The 18,072-nt window shown below is 44.9% G+C and overlaps 1 long non-coding RNA gene across 1 annotated transcript in view; it reads left to right on the top strand.

Moving 5' to 3' along the window:
• Positions 1-18,072, top strand: part of LOC138258746 (uncharacterized) — a 77,562-nt gene that overhangs the window by 21,559 nt on the left and 37,931 nt on the right. The window contains exon 2 of the long non-coding RNA XR_011198544.1: positions 1,511-1,592. This is a non-coding gene — a long non-coding RNA (uncharacterized lncRNA). The remainder of the gene's footprint in view (positions 1-1,510; positions 1,593-18,072) is intronic.

Below are 18,072 nucleotides of genomic sequence, written 5' to 3' on the forward strand. Positions count from 1 at the left end.
AAAGGGTAGATGGATGAGTGCAAGGATGGATGGATGGATAGATGGGTGAAAGGGGGGGTTGGATGGCTAAGTGAAATAGTGAATGGATGGATAGATGGTTGAATGAAAAGTAAGGGGATGAATGAGTGAAAGTGTGGATGGATACATGAGTGAAAGGAAGAATGAATGGATAAAGTGAAAGTGTGGATGAATGGGAGAGCAAAATGATGGATGAATGGCTGAGAGGATGGATGAATGAAGGATGGATGGATGGATGGAGGGATGGACTGATAGATTTGATGGATAGATTTGGACAACGATTATGTGACCCCCCCTGCTTTAGCAGCTGCAGTGGGAGTGGATGTCTTGATGAGCTTTTTCTGACTGCAACTTTGTAGACAAAGACTCATAATTAATGTGAAAGCGTGGGTGGATGTTTGATTGAAAGGATGGATGGATAGATAGATGTGTGAGTGAAAGGGTGGATGGATGAATGAGTTAAATGGTGAGTGTAAGGGTGGGTGGGTGAGTGAGTGAAAGGGAGGTTTGATGGATGGATGAGTGAAAGGATGGATGGGTGAGCATGTGAATGGAAGGATGGATGACTGAAAGGGTGGATGGCGGGGTGAATGCATGGTTGGATGAATGGGTGGATAGGTTTGATGGATCAGTTTGGAGATGGATGGTAAGCTTGGAGATAGATGGTTAGCTTTGGATTTAGGCGGGTGGTCTTTCACCATTCTGTTGAGTGGTGAAATACTGAATGATGGATGAAAGAATTAATTAATGACATAATGTAGAGGTGAAATAATGGATATCAGTGGGTGGGTGGAAGGATAAAAAGATGAATGTATAGATGCTTGGACAGAAGAGACAATAGAGCTGTTCTGAGGAGGGTCACAATGACTTGCTTTGCTTGCTTGATGCCATAAGAGCTTTAGTGCAAAGTGGGGGATATTTTCATTTTCTGGCTACTCCTTTGCCTGCTATGGTCAACATACCTCCATGTCTGTGACAGCTTCTCGATAAAGAGAAAAAACGTCTTTAAAAAAAATTAAAATAGAGAGCTGAAGGGTTCATAGGAGATCATGTCCTTTTTGCAGATGCATTTCCACCCCATGTCAGGAGTTGGTAATATTTGTGAACAGATTTCATACGCAAAACATTGATAACATCACATACCGTTTCACAATTGGGAGGGACACCTACACGACCCACCTTCCAAGTTTCGAATCTGTGCCCGTTTTAGGTGTAGGTAAAAGTTTGCCCACTAAAATGCCAGTGAGCATCACTGCAGTTTCTTCCAAAAGCTGGTAGCAAAATTTTGCAAAATTCAGTGACCTACCAAGATTGTGCTAGTGCATCACATTCTTTGTATTAATTTAAATGGCACCGTGTGCCCAGCATTCTGTTAGTCCATTGAATGTTAATGCTGTTAAGTAACGGATTTGCAACTTAAGACCGAATGTGTACCAAACATTATCTGGAAACAAATAATCACTAACCCCTGTATTGTTTCCATTTTTTACAGAAACTGGTATCTTCATATGTCTAACAATGTTAGCCAATGTGAACATTACCCATCACATGGAAACAGTCTGCCATCATTAGAGGTAAATAAAGTTTGCTTACTTTTATAATGCTTCAATAACAAATGTACATGCTTACAGTTTCTTACATCAACCAAAGATATTTTTACTATTTTATTTACAAAATGTATAATGATTTATTTTATTTGTAGGATTCTGGCATACATAAATTCTATTAGATGCGGTTTTAGGGGTGTTATGCCACAAACTACATGCTTTGGACTTGGCACAGTTGAAGAAATGCAGACTCCATTTGTCTCAAGGAGAGCCTGATTCACAAAGGCAACATTTGTGCAAGTTTGCTGTTTCTGGTAATAACAAACTATGGGCCAGATGTATCAAGGTTTTTTGCATTCGCAAACGGTGTGAATGCCCGTTTGCGAATGCAAAAAGCCATTTCAGAATGTATGAAAGACATTCTGAACGCAATTGTTTAGAGAGTCTCAAATTGTGACTCTCTAAATAAGAAATCGCAAATAATGATTCCTTATTTGCGATTCCTTAGCACATGTATGAAGCAATTCCTAAATGCGATTTGGGCATTTAGGAATCGCTATTTACCACCAAGTTGAACTTGGTGGTAACCATGTGCAAATTTTAAAATTTACATGTAAAGCACACATGCCCTTTTGGCATGTGTGCACCTTACATGGTGAAAAAAAAAATTTGAATCGTAGTTTGTGAAAAGCAACAAAATACTAAACTTACATAAATTTTAAATTTACATCTTTGTGTCCGCCCCTGAGAGAGTAGTCTTACATTTCCCCATTCTATATGCTTATTGAATTGTATTGTTTTATCCATAAGGCCAAGAAACCACAACGAGTGTTGTGTTTTACAGAAAATAAATAACATAATCTTACATAATATTTACAGCTTGATCAAGTGTTTTCTCAGATCAGGAAGTTAAAACATTTGTTACAAATTTGGACTTCTAAAAACACGAGTTGTGCTTTTAGCGGAACTATATGCTATCTGTAGTAATCACATGAACAAGCTAATTGTTTTCAGAGGAAAGTTCCTGAAGTCTTATGGGAGAGGTCAGAACCTAGTTAAACTCCTGTCACAGTCACCACATTGTCTGATGCAAAATTATGCTGTTCATCATCATTGGCACAGAAACACTCCCAGGCCCGAGGCCAGATGTATATTTTTAGAGGGGGCATGGCCCTCATCTATGACTAAACAATAAAGCTGTGAACTATAGGTGCATTCTTTCCCAAATGGTCATATAGAAAATAGTACTACTGAATAATGACTTCCAGAATATTATGGTACATGACTATCAAGCACAGAATATTGAAAGATAAGTGTTTATAGGGAAGTATAGATTTACTATTTCTAACGCCACATCTATATAACTTGAAGATTTATATGTCACATAAGTACATATTTGCAGAGTAAGGTATAGAAAATCTTTACCTACCTACATGTTGGTGTTTTGGATTCAATATTCTGTTTGCAATATTCTGTGCCATCAATATTCTGCTTTCGATATTCAGGGTGCACACCATGATTTTACAAGAAGGAGTATGTAGATTTTTAAAGATACATCTTAAAGCACACTCAATCAGCTTTCCACAATGACAATATAAATCCTATCAACTACGTAGGATGTAAAGTAGAGGGATGTAAAGTTGTAAAGTCCCACAATGAATTTCACTAAAAGGTTCTGACAAAGATGCATGGTGGAATTACATTTGCTCAAAAGCAGCAGTCAAAACTGCATAGACTTGAAGCAGGCTTTGACATTGATATACACCCCTCACAGTTACACACAGGTTGTGCATAAGGTGCTGTTCAAAAAGAAGACCTTTGTCAAATGGACCAATAAGACAAGTAGCCATGGCAGGTGACAGGTAACTATGTGAGCTTTGGGTGGGTCCATTTTAATCTTGTGACCTGACTGAGGACACTAGTTCCGACTTCAGTTAGAGGAGCTGTGGATGTACAGGGATCAGCTCTGCCTATAAGACTCTGGTGGTTTCATGGGTTGCCCTTAGGAGCCTGTTCTCTGCTAATCTCTCTCTTTGGTACTACTTGTGTGGTACCTCCCATTTTGTTGCCTCTGAATCCTCCAATTCCGTAATTATGGGCTTTATCCTTTCTTTCACATGTAGTAGACTTCTTGTGCTATTCTGAGTGATGAATGCAGGAAGCATGGGATCTTGCCATGTATACTAGAAATGGAAAATATTTACTTGCAGGTATTGTTTGGCCTTGCTACAGGTGCAGATAAAAGTCAGGCTTCATGTTATGAAGCAGTTAAGGGGCTGCCCTATTTTGTTGTGAGACCTTCTTGGGCCCAATCTGGTTCTCCATCTTAGCCTAGATTTATATTTGCACGTTTTAGGCTGACATCACTGTTTAGCAATGACATTTTACACACCATTTGCTTGCACAATATTATTCAGAGAATATATTGTATGTGCTGCTTGTTTATAGTTGGCCTTTCTCGAAATGTAATCTGTATATACTGTTCAAAGCTAGGAACTTAGAACAAGATATCCCAGTGCTTGCATTGCCCGCTCGGAAAAAGCTTCTATCATCTAGACATATCAGTGTGTCAGAGCTGTGGCTTTAACACAGTGTGGGTTTGATTAAATAAATGGTGCACTAACCTAATGGGGTCAGAGGAGCACTCAGGCTGCTACTGTCCTGGAACAAACCCTCTGTTCAACATGTAGCTCTACTGATGCCGATCTACCATTTTGCAGGAAAGGATTGCCAAATTCACTCTACACCAGCTTCTGGCTCATCTCTCTAGGTATGGGGTCTCCGGCTATCCTCTTAGATCGAGCAGATGGTATACCTGCTATACTTTCAGAGTGTGATACACCCACTATGCTCTCAGAGTGTAGGTAGTGATAGGCAGGAATATATAGATCTAAGATTTCCATGGTTGGACTGTTTATTCTTTTCACCATGTTAGTAACAATGGTTATAATGGTTTGTTTAATCTGCCTAAGAATCACAGCCGTTCTCTCTATGCAAGAATATGAGTGTTTCAATAAATGTTTGAAAGCCTTTATTTGTATCTTTCTTCCATTTACCCTGGGCATGCATGAGTAAAACAACAAAAGGGGTAAAATCTGTTTCCACAACTTCCTTGAGAGTCAGAGGGTCATGTTTGAGATTGCTGAAATCATCTGGTACCCTGAGAAGGTTGTGAGTCAAGGTGAGGCACAATTCGGTCAATAGCTCCTGAAAGTGTTGATCATCAATCAATCAATCAGTCAATCAATCAACATTTATAAAGCTCCGCTTATCACCCATGGGGTGTCAAGGCGCTAGCTGGGACATGTGGGTCAGTCAAAGAGCCAGGTCTTGAGATTTTTCCTGAACTGAGCCAGCGATGGAGACTGCCTGAGTTGTAGCAGCATTGTGTTCCAGGTCTGTTAGGCGAGGTATGAGAAGGATCTTCCTCCAGCCGTGTTCTTCCAGATCCTGGAGAGGGTGTAGAAGGAGAGGCCATGGTTGAGGTAGGCAGGTCCGACGTTGTGGAGGGTCTGGTATGCGTGAGTCAGGAGTTCAAAGATGATGCTTTTGTTCACAGTGAGGCAGTAAAGGTCTCTCAGGTGGGTGGAGAATTGGCTGGGGTGGGGGATGTCAAGGATCAGTCTTGCCACGAAGTTCTATATTCTCTGGAGAATTGCTTGCAGTTTTATGTTGATTCCGGCATAGATTGTATTGTCGTAGTCCAGTTTACTGCTGTTTGAATGCCTGGGTGACTGTTCTCCTTTTGTCGATGAGGATCCACTTGAAAATCTTCCAGAGCAGATGAAGGGTATGGAAGCATGATGAGGAGACTGCGTTGACTTGGCTGGCCACGGACAGTGATGATTCTAGAATGATGTTGCGGGCATAGTCGGTTGGAGGTTGGGCAGTTCCAAGGCTACTGGGCAACCAGGAGTCGTCTCAGGTGGAAGTGGCGGGCCCTAGGATGAGGATCTCTGTCTTGTCCAAGCTGAGTTTGGGGCAGCTGTCCCTCATCCAGTCGGCATCTGCCTTCATTCCCCTGTGAAAGTTCATTTTGGCTGCAGATGGTTCGTTGGTGAGGGAGAGAAGGAGCAGTGTGTCGTCGGCGTATGAGATGATGTTGAGCCTGTGGTGCCTGATGATCTCAATAAATGGGGCCATGTAGATGTTGAAGAGGGTGGGGCTCAGGAAGGAGCCCTGTGAGACTCCGCTTCTGTTTTCCGTCAGCTTTGAGGTGAAAGGTGGGAGACTGACTCTCTGGGTTCAGCCGGTGATGAAGGAGCGGATTCATTCCAGGGCTTTGCCACGGATGCCAACGTTGTGTAATCTGGAGCACAGGGTGGTGTGGGAGACTGTGTTGAAGGCAGAGGAGAGGTCGAGAAGGATGAGTGAATCTGTCTCACTGTGGTCCAGTAGGGTGCGGATGTCATGAGGGCATCTGTCTCACTGTGGTCCAGTAGGGTGCGGAATTCATCTGTGGCTGATAGAAGTGCGGTTTTGGTGCTGTGGTTGTTCCTGAATCTGGATTGGGAGGGGTTAAGGATGTGGTTGGCTTCGATGAGCTCTGTGAGCTGTGCGCTGATCTCTTTTTTGGTTACCTTAACTGGAAAAGGGAGCAGTGAGATGGCTCTGTAGTTTTTTTAGCTCTCTAGGGTCTGAGGAAGGTTTCTTCAGGAGGAGCTTTATCTCCATGTCTTTCCAGACACCTGGGAAGGTGGCCGTTTCGATAGAGCACTTGATGGTGCTGCATGGTTTGGGAGCGATGAGGGTGCTGGCTTGAATAAAGATGTGGTGGGGGCATGGGTTCGAGGATGCCCCATGGTGGTTGGTATTCATGAGCTTGAGGGAGTTTTCCAGGGTGAGGAGGGCCCAGTGTTCCACGATCGGTTGGTGATAAGCATCCGCAGTGGTGCTGGTGGGTGGGGGGGCGGTTCTTTGCTTGGGTATCCTTTGTAAATGTCCTGAATTTCACAGTGGAAGAAGACGGACTCAGTCCTCTCGTCCTGAAGTTCTGTTGCCCTGATACACAGCCCTACCTTTTAGTGGGAACCGGATAACATGGTGCCACCAACATTTAGAGGTTAGGTACTTATTTAATGGGTCTCCTGAGTAGCTCCTATGTGTGCTCAAGGTCCTCTATTCCCCTTAAAACCAAGATGTCCGTGGTGTTAGGGATTAAATCCTCTCAGCATTATAGGAAGCACATATTTGTCTGTAGATTGATTAAGCTTGAACACTTAAAAGGATGGCCCACTATAGCGTGTTCCATTCTTTAAAATGATTAATGTTATTAATATTCCTTCTAATTGCAATCCTGCTGTTACAGCACATTTAACATTACATAGGCTACCCAATGGGGATGGAGATGTTACCTTCGCAGTTAAGGCACACATTGCTAATAAAACTGAAGTATTTTACTCATGGATCACTTTTCCTGCAGTCAATGCTAATACAAATACATTTCACGCATATACTGAAGCTGCCTTCAGGCCAATACAGAGCTTATAATGACTTAGAAATGCCATTAACATTTGAGGACCATCAAAATTGGCTCCAAGGTAATCTATCACATGTCTTAGGAAACATTAGACTGGGTCCCTTCAGCAAAGAGGGGGCTATATGGCCAGTCCTAGCCAGTTATACACGTTATTCCGATATACAACAATTAAATTCAGGCAACTTATGGCAACTATATAATGGTCTAGTTAGACTATACAGATGTTTAATGCAGTTTGTTGTGCATACAGTAACAACTGCCCCAGCGACGGCTGTTCAACCCACAGTTAACTATGCCTGTGATTAGTCCTGTAACTATTAACACTATTGCGGGTTTATTACCCACATGTTTGGAGGAAATTCAGTTCTGGATTCCACAAAAGATATCAGAAAACCAAACCACTTCCATATTAGAACTTGGACTTCTCAGCAAGTAGGTAGTACTTTTCAGCACTGTACGAGCCCATGTAGACAATGTTGATGTGCTTCAAAAGAGAAGGCATCACCACTTTCCACCAACAGCACATAGTAATAAGCATTACGGGAGTGTAATTGTTAAGTAATTAGTGAAAAAAACCTGTCTCAAGTAACTATGGTTAGACTTTAACAGTACATCAACAGGTGCAACTCAAGGTGAGTTTTGGCTCCTGCACTAAGATCCTGTTTTATAAAATAACTGCAAATTATTACATTGAAAGCTCATTGTGCCAGATGTATTAGCAAAACCACGATGAGCTATAAATTCCACTAACTGTCTCCAATCACCTTTGCTCCACATGTATCTCGATCTCATTTTGTGCTTTCTCTCTTACCTCCTTACCTCCTTATCTTCTAATCTTTGTCTCCACTACCCCTTTCTGTTTGCAACTGTGTCTGTCTATCTTCCAGTTACTGTCTCTCCTGCTCTGTCTTGTTTTTTCTAGTTGCTATCATTTTTTACTCTCCTGTACATTTCTAGAACCTTTTCTCTATATCTTCTTTATACTTCTAGAATTCTTTATTCTCTCCCTATTTCTGTTCTCCATCGACAATGTATGGCAACTGAAATTTTCTCTTGGCTGTAGAAGGCCATGAGCAACAGTTGCCACTTTTCTCTGGCCACTGTGCTTTTCTCTGTTCTCCAGTCCCAGAAGCCTACTATCCTGGAGGCCTTCTGGAATTGGAGAAGTCACCCACAACCATGGACCAAAAAAAGTTAGTGCAATGCGGCCATCATGTCCCTGCATATTGTTTTTCAGGACATCAGGCAGCATGGATTTGGTGGGTCCTACCAGCTTTGGGGCAGAGCACAGCCCATTGACATCCATCACACTAACCTGACAGTGAAGGGATTTCAACGGGTCATGCACTGTACTGAAAAAGACAATATTTCTGGTAAAAAGACTAGAAACATTTTCTTTTACAAAATGAAAGTTGGGATGCAAAGGAAATTCTTCTTTCAAATGATATATTTTTTTGTTCTGCTATATTGCATAGCACCCTGTGCATGCTGATTTCACAGCAAAGCAAAAGTGAAATCAGACTGCGGTAGTGGAATTTGCTTTAATCCACAAATGTCCTCCCAACAGCATTCACCCTCGCCTCCCAATAACAATAACACCTCAGTTGTGTTGATGGGCTACCCGCAGTTAAAGGAAAGACCCCAAATGCAACAAAGAAAATATCAATATTTTGCTAATTGACACAATCTGATGAAGTGGGTAGCTCCGTTAATTAGTCTAAGGCTCGGTCAGCACTTAGGGAAATCTGCCAGACCCAGACATTTCTGAAAACACAGCACTTAGGGTAGTCTGGTGTGGTGTGGGTTGTGTGAATCGTAAAACCTTTTCTTACCAGAATGCCCTGCATATACCAGACCTTGACTAAATTACAGATTTCCTCATATTTCTTCAATGGCAAATTCTGGAATCTGTTAGGATTCATAAAATCATTCACCCGGGGCATAGCCACCCACGCTAACTTGTCTCTGAGAATACCATGTCCAGAATTTTGACCACTGAGTGAAGCATCATACAGAGTTCGCAGAAGATGAAGGGCACCATGGTGGGGATTAGAAGAAGAGTGTGTAAGGGGACTCAACTAGGAGTCAGAGATTACAAACATCTTAATTCAAAAAGGCTCCCCAGTACTCATTGAACACATCCATCTGATAACTCAATTTATAAAGTATCTTCTCGTGGGACACCATGTTCACTATGGCCAATGTCCATTCCTCCACAGTCATTGGTGCAGCGGACTTCCAACGTCTCAAGATGAAGATTGTGTCAACCGCCAGGGAGAAGTCAAGCCAGCGTTTTTGATGTGAGGAGATGCCATCCTCATTGCGTGTTGCATGCAGGACTTCCAGACCTAGGGGAGATTGTACTGCAAATCAGTTGCACATTGAAAAATATCCCAGGATACGTTCCAGTAGGTCTGGATTATTGGGCATCCCCAACATAAGTGTCATATTTCATTCCCCTGACATGATCACATCTCCAGCAGCAGGGAGTGGCAGCTGGCTTTGCCTTACTAAGCCTGAAGGGTGACCAATACTAGTGGATAATCTTGAAGTAGCTACATTTCAATTTCACTTTCCTAAAACTTTAGTCATGTGATTAAAGGAGGTCCAGCCACTCTTTTTTATTCAAGGAGTCTAAAATGCGGGGTTTCCATTGTTTATAGAGGAAACTGGAGGTGGGTTTGGAGTTTGAGTGATCAATAAGGGTGTCATAAAGGCCTGAGATAAGCTTCTTATACTTTACCCACTTTGACAGATACTAATGCAGTCTGTATTCACCAAGGGCCTGAGGATTGACACCGAGTTTCCAAGCAAGCATACATTTCAATTGGTGATATAAGAAATATGATGTAAGAAATTGTTCCCCTCCAGGTGAAATTCTTGTTTAAGATCAGCAAAAGTAACAAATTGTTCATTATGTGTTAGGTGGTCTAGAGTCACAAGTCCTTTCCCAGACCAGAGGGGCCAAGCTAGGGGCAATCATTCTAGGGTGATTTCCACTTTGTTCCCGAGGGGGGACGAAGAGTGGGAAATTCCCTCTATTTTAATATTTTATGTCCCGCTCCCAGACCTTCACCACTGGGATGGAAGCAGCAGGAGAGGCTGAGGTTAGCAGTATGACATTAGAATAATGCATCAACTTTAAGTCTTCTGCTACTGTTGATATTTCTTCCATAGCAGGCGCCTTACAAATGGCTATTGCCAGGGGTATCTGACAGAGACTTCTAACTGCAGATTCCTTACCTTAGAATTATCCCCAAGCATCAGACTGAATCCGGGAAGATTTCTTGTGAGCAGTACCCCTGCACGCTGGTGGATAGGGTCGCCCAGCTCTGCGTGGCATCAGTGGCGTCGTCCTCACTGGAAGTGACATTTGTTGGGCATGTATAGGTGCCACCCGGGTCCCTGATTTCAGATTCTTTTCTTTCTGAGCCAGTCACGCAGATCCGGAGAAGAGCTACCCCACTTCATTTTTTACTACCATTTTGATTAACAAATTTTTCAACATTTTGTCGACTCTTTATGAGGTGTTTTCTTCCTGGTGTGGCAGGGATGTCCTCCAGAAAGGCTGATTTCAAACCCTATGGCACCTGCCACCTATTATTGTCAGTGATGGGGCCACCTCATGTATGCCTCTGGTGCTGCGGGCATGACCATGACCCAAAGATCTGTGGCAATTCCCAAGCCATGAACCTGAGGGCCTTGAGGGAGCGATCCCTCTAGCTCCTAGCGGCTCGACATGCAATGCTGTGACGATCCAGATCCCATTAAAAAGGAAGGGACCCAGGAGCGTTTGTGGAGTCCAAGATCTGTGTTGCACACAACGTCATAGGGCCTCAGGTAAGTCCCAGCACCACACAAGGAATAAGTTGAAGAGATCTTTGACTTTGCCTCGCCCATCTACAGACAAGACAGGAGAGCATTGCGCATCGAGGACTGGCTCTGCAGTTGAGCAAGCGCCTGGGGTGTTTCTGGGCCTCGCCAAGATTCCGTGAACCGGAGTGACCCCCACCCAATTTTGAGCGGCCGTTCCCTCAGGTGCACCTTTGGGCGTCAAAGAATCGGAAGGGGCCCCTACTGTTTCCACGCTGACTGTTCTGGCCTCAATGCCAGTAGGACCCATGGGATCCACTTCTGAATCCAGAACAACGCCAGTTGTACCATGTTGACCTTCCCAACTGAGGCCCCCAGAGGCGCAGTCCCAATCCTTATTGTTGACACCGACACAGAGCTGTCGGGACGTCGATCGACACCCCCTTTGGTGTTGAGTGGTCCATACCCTCCAGGTTAGAGCCTCAGCACTATTAGTACAGGATAGAACTAGAGGTGGATTGGGATTGGTCGCTGGACCCTAAAGAATACCAGCACTATGAAGACACTAACATAGACTGGTGGGAGGACCTGGGTAAAGCCAGTAGACTGGATACTTCTTCAGATGCTGGTATGCTTCCTCCCACTACCTAGGAGGGGAGGATCCTATTCAGTGGTGGTGCAGAAGTCGGCTGAGGTCCTGGATGTCAGCCGGCCCTCAGTGGTAGTGGTAGTCAAGACTAACATCTTAATGAAGGTGCTGCAACTAGGATGCTCACCCTCAGAACCGCTAATCCCATTAAACAAAGCCCTCACTGATGTCCTTCTGGGGACATGTTCCAAACCCAGCACAGGGGCTCCTGTGAATAGGACGGTTACTCGCCACCACTGCCCCAATCCACGGGACCCAAACTTCCTGACCCAACAACCTACCCCAGAGAGCTTGGTGGTCCAAGATTCTACATCCCATGTAAATCCTTGCACATTCTCTACTACACCCTTGGCAAGGGAATACGAGAGGCTGGATGCTTTGGGGAAGAGGATGTTTTCTTCCACCAGCATGGCATTGCGGTCTGTGAACACCACATACCTTTTGGGCCGCTACTCCCACACCTTGTGAGATGCGGTTGTGTAGGTGCTGGCAACGGTCCCAGAGGAGGCCTGGACCATACTCTTTCAGACTGTTGCCAACAGGAGAGATGCAGCGAAGTTCAACATATGTTGTGGACTTGACACAACCGACTCACTGGACAGAGCGGTTTTATAGGGCTTCATCGACAGTACCCTTTGAGGTGCCACGCTTGGCTGAGGACTGGCTTTTCTGTGAACTTCCAACCATCTCTGATGGGCATGCCCTTTGATGTCTCCTGTCTCTTCGAAAACAAGGTAGGTTCAATGCTGGAGCACTTTAAGTACAGCTGGGCAACGCCTTTTCTCCACATTCATAATGATGGCTCCTGAAGTGCAGGATGTCCTTCTTAGAAGGAGGCACTGGAAAATAATTTAGTTTGTATTTTTTGGTGGAGATTGCATGGAGATTCGCTGTTGTGGGTTTCCTCTGGTATTTGCAAGTCAGATTCCTGACTTCTTCCTCTAGGGAAAGTTTATGTTCCTGATTTTGTTACAAAGCCTCTGAGTCCCTTATGATCAGGTCCCTCTCATAGGCTTTTGCCGCTGCCCACAAGACTGGTGGGGAGGATGCAGAGCCTTTGTTGGAGTCCACGTAGCCTCGCAGGTAGTTGGACAATTTCCATTTTTCCACTGGGAGTTTATATCTGGGAATGTCCATCCTCCAGATCCTGTTCAGAAGAGTTTGTAGTCCAACTCTACGGAAATTGGTGCATGATCTGAAACACATTGCACTCCAATAGAGCAGAAGGAGACCTTTGGTAGGAGGAAGGTGCTGAGTAGGAAGTAGTCTATGCGGAATTCCACATTACGTGGGCATAAAAAGAAAGTATAGTCATTGCCAGTCGGGTTTGAGTGTCACCAATGAACCACTAGTTTGTGATTAGCTAGTGAATCATGCAGGAGACCATGTTCTGTGTCATGTCATGGATCCGGGTGGGCTGATTAGTCCGCATAGGCTCAAGGGTGAGTTACAGTCCTACCCACTATGAGTGCTCGGCCTCCAATTTCTGTCAAGAGCCTGTTGAGTTTAGAGAAAAGTCAATTTTCCCCAATTAGTGCATAGCTAGAACACACCAGGTATGTCTGGGATAGGAAAGTTAGACATGAGAACATATAATGACCTTGTGGGTTAATCCAGGTCTTGCCCACCATTGCTGCAAAGCGTCTATGGAAGAGGATTGCCACCCCTCCCTTCCTGTATGGTAGTGATGTGGGTGCTCGCAGCAGCAAAGAGGGGCCAGTGGCCAAAGCAGTGATTCCTTCCTAACTCAGTATCTCTTCATCCTGTCAATTTCTGCCATGTACATGTGTGTTTCCTATGTGATTTCAATGTCTGACATTTTAGAGCCTAGAAAAGTCTGAATTTTTTTGCATCAGATTTATCCAGCTGTAGCGTTTATATTGAGCGCCCACACCAACAGCAGGTTAATTATGAGACTAGCCATTGTCCCTCGATTAGCGTGACCTTTGAGTACTAGAGTTGGTCACTGAGGAGAAAGCCGGTGGCAGCTTGGTCAGCACCCAGTAGGGTTAGACAAATAAAGAAATTGCCACTAGCTGGAGAGGTTCCTTTTCCTACAGTAAAGACGATGTCAACAAGGGGTGATGAAAGTGCAAAGTCGAGTGGATATGTTATTGGATGCTATTGTTGAGTACTTTATACGGGAGAGCAACCTCTGTCAATGTCAAGACTGTGTCTCAAAATGAGCAGGTATGAAACAGGAGAGTATGGGGGATGAGCAACCCCCAGTTCACTGATAGGAAGAATGTGACTTACACAGTTGGCAAGAGTTGGCAGGTAAGACATCTAGGATTTGAGGTGGACCTTGATTTGCCCTCCCTCTGACAGCATGATCATTGGATATGTGTGGCAAATCCTTCGGTGAGTGCCTGGGGTGGATGGGGAAAGTCCTGTCTGTGGGAAGGGGCAGCACTTACTTCATAGGAATGTGGTCTAGTGAATTCAGAAAGTCCTCCAGGAGCTGAGGTTCAGAGAACCTCTCAAGAATCCATCATCCAATTTCATCGTAGCTGGTTCTAGGAGCCCGTAATAGATCACCTTCTGCTTCAGAATAGGGCGAAGGCACAGGAATTTTCTAAGTAACACGTGTATCATAGGAAAAGTCTGTGAAGAAAGCCAAAGAACATCCCTTATAGATGAAGGGGCCATGCAGTTGTTCCAATCGTAGGTTCTGTCGGGAATGTGCTTGGTGCAGAGGTTACATTATAAATCATCCTGGGGCGATTTGATGTGCCTGGTTGACGTTGTTTAATTCTGTGTGCTCCTTCAATTCCCAAAAATATTGGAAACTCCACGTTTATAAGGCAATGGATAAAGTTGCAGGAAAAGCCCCAAATGTCATTGCCTTTTTCATTTTCTGGCAGAACATTTGCTTGAACATTATTACTCCTACTACAGTCTTCCAAGTCTGTGAGCTTACGTTGGAGATTCCACAACACCTATTCTCAGTCTGGGGAATTGCATAATTTATGCTCCAAGGCAGTGAGCCTAGCATCGGTTGAAGCAAGCTTAGTTTTAAATATGGACAGGGCCACATGAATAGATTTCAATTAGTTTATTTCCCCATTCAATGAATGTTCCACTGGTGGCAAAGAGCATTTTATGTCCTTCAGTTTTTTTGTTTGTGTCTCCAAAGTGGACATGTTTATCCACATCCCCAGTCAATGATGCAGGTTTGCCCTTTAATCAGATACTGTTTCAGAGAACGTTAATTGTCGGGATGCCTGGCCTTCAACATCAGGTGAATGAAGGTGCCCATAGACAGTGTTGGCATATGGATGTCTTGAAATGAGATTGTCTCTAAATTAGGCTCAGTACCTGGCACTATGAATGCAGGCCAATTCCACTAGGGAAGATGAACGCATCTGAGAACTGTACGGGCTACCAACACGGTGCAGTGAATAAATACTGTGCTGCCTAGAGAGGCACTTGGAACGGTACCTGAGGGGGGCCATGCAAAACAGAAGACCTTCGGGAAACAGGGGCCTCTGCAAGACCATGTGTGAGGTTTTTACACAGATCTGAGAATTTCTCTAACTCTGTCACTTTGTGCGGCAATGTCTCAACAATTGTCCAGTCATGGTCTGTGTGTGGACGTATAGCGGGGAGGCGGCTTACCGTGTTCACTCGTCATGGCAGCACCAACACCTCTTGGTACCGCACTCGGGAATCAGCCACAGCGATAGGAAAGCAGTGTCGCTCTCATACAGACCCTCACCTCGTATATCCACTGCTGTCTGCCGCTCCACCCCCTGTGCTGCACGCAGTTACTGGAGTGGCCGGGACCAGGGGCCAGATGTAGCAAACGATTGCGACTCGCAAACGGGCCGAATCGCAATTTGCGACAGTGCAAAATCGGAAAAGGGATGCAAAAAGCCCATTTCCGACTCGCAAAAAGCGATGGGACCCGTTTGCGAGTCGCATCCGGTGCGACCCCATTTTGCAACCCGCAAATTGCAAGTCGCAATTTGCGAGTCGCAACCTAGTCGCAAAAAGGCCAGTTTCCATGTCCCATTTACCACTAACTCAGAGCATGTGGTAACCACTACCAAAGTATAAAAGGGGACCCAGAAGGCATCTGGGTTACTCAAGATGGCAGATATATACCTGATAGCAGTGAGGAGGAGAGTCTACGCAGCCCAGCAGAGGAGGAGGAGGGGCCACAGACAGGAGAAGATATATAGAACCAGGCAGACTCTTTTTCAGCAAACTGAAGAGGAGATCTATGACAAATACCGCCTTAGCAGCGCAGCCATTCTAGAATTAATAGATTTACTGAAACCACAGCTAGAACACAAGACTCTGCGTGGCTGCGCCATCCCTACGCATGTGCAAGTACTATGCGCACTGCATCTCTTGGCCTCAGGGAGCTATCAGGGGGTCATTGCCGTGGCAGGTGGGGTATCCCAAAGTGCAGTGTCAAGGTTCCTCAGGGCATTCCTAGAAGCCTTAGTCACGCACATGTCTCACTTCATATACTTACCAAGGAATGAGGCAGAAATTAACAGCACCAAGCTGCACTTTTACCGCATTGCCCACTTTCCTCATGTCATAGGGTGTGTAGATGGGACACACATTCAAATATGCCCCCCTGCTAATCTGGAACACATTTTCCGCAACAGGAAGTGTACCCACTCACTCAACATACAGGTTGTTTGTGATGCCCATTATGTCATCACGGACATCGTAGCTAAGTTTCCTGGCAGTACCCATGACTCATACATTTTTAGGCATAGTGGGATACATCAACGCCTGGAACGTGGGGAATTTGGAGACGGTTACCTCCTAGGTAGAGCCACAGACTCTTGCAGACATACACACAGGTCACTGTGCACGACAATCTGGACTTCCTAACCGTGTACTTTTGTGCCCAACAGGTGACAGTGCATATGCTCTCAGGCCTTGGATCATGACTCCGTTTTTAACACCCAGAACTGAATCAGAGAGGCAATACAACAGTGCGCATAAGAGGACCAGGAACCTGATCGAGCGCACCTTCGGACTGCTGAAGGCAAGATTCAGATGCCTCCACCGCAGTGGAGGCGCCCTCCAATACACCCCCATTACCGCTTTCAAAATTGTGGTCGCATGCGCCATCCTCCACAACATAGCCACCCGACGTGGGCTACCTCTCACCCCTGCAGACCCAGATCCTGATGATGAAGAGCAAGAACAACCACATCGCCATCATGGGGATAGGAGTCTAGCTAATCAAGGCAGACTGAGACGGGACCAAATTGCAACGCAATATTTTGGACGGTACGTGTCAACTCCCACCATACTCACCTATTAACCATTTGTTAAGTGGAACAAAAATAACAGTTTTATTAATGTCATGAAGAAACTATATACAAGTTGAAATTGTCCATGGGCAGGAAAATGCCAACCAGTCATGTGGCACATTAACGCCATGTGCCACATTAATCTGTCCTGGCTGTTATCTATGATCTCCTGCCCCTCCTGCCAGCCTGGCTGGTCCCTGCTGCGTCCATGGTGCTGTGCCTACCACTCCTCAGCACCCTACTGTCAGTGGCAGAGACACTGCTCACTGTTGAGCCCTCCTCCCAGGTGTATTTGTTAACTTCCTGGCTGTGATGTCATCATCATGTGCCAGGAAGTGTTTCCAGAGTGTTCTGGTATGCTTTCTGGAGTGTTCTGCTGCATCTGCAAGCAATTTTGAAGGTAATCGCAATTTGCGACACCCACTCGCTAATTGCGAGTTCGTTTTTTGCACACTCGCAAACAGCGACCTCGCAAACTGCGGACTCGCACACAGCGTTGCCAGTCCGGCTGCGAGTCGCAAAATCGGATCGCTTTTTTTTCTGACATTCCAATTTGCGACTCACATTTTGCGAGTCGCATCAACTCGCAAAATGCGAGTCGCAATTTTTATTTTTGTTACATCTGGCCCCAGGTCTCCTCACCTCCTCGTGTCAGCTCAGTCGCCTTCACTCCCCAGACATGCGGAAGACGTGCCATGATAGGTCAGAGCCTCCATTCCTGGCTGAGAGATCGTGTAAGAAAGTCAGGCTTGGCAGAGTTCTTCATGGGTCACCTGTCTACATAGAGGCCAGACTCCGTCCCCTCGGCACCTGATTTGTGATGACTCACCCTCAGCCTATTAAGCACTATGCCACATTGGAATCTAGAAATTTCCAGATTGGACATTGCTTCTGGATAGCTAGTAGGTTTAGGTAGTGGCAACCAGGAATGTATCTGGAATTGAAAAGGTGATGTATGTTGCTGGCTTATTAGCAACATGACGAGTTCTGCACAGTTACGCTCCTGCCCTTGTGCCTCAGTTTCACTAATTTTTGTCTTTCTCTCACCTGCTGTTTGCTGCTCTCTATTTACCCCTTGTGCTCCTGTTTCACTTATTTTTGTATTTCTTTCACCTGCTTTTGCTCTTCGCTTTTAACCCCTTGTGTCATTGCTTCACTCGTTTTTGTCTGACTCTCATCCGCTTTTTGCTGCTCTTTTCACCCTTCGTGCTTCTTTTTTGTTCGTTTTCATCTTTCATTCTCCCTTTTTTTGCTGCTCTCTTTTCACTCTGTGTGCCTGTTTTG

The sequence above is a fragment of the Pleurodeles waltl genome, chromosome 9, assembly GCF_031143425.1.
Source record: "Pleurodeles waltl isolate 20211129_DDA chromosome 9, aPleWal1.hap1.20221129, whole genome shotgun sequence".
Lineage (NCBI taxonomy): Eukaryota > Metazoa > Chordata > Amphibia > Caudata > Salamandridae > Pleurodeles > Pleurodeles waltl.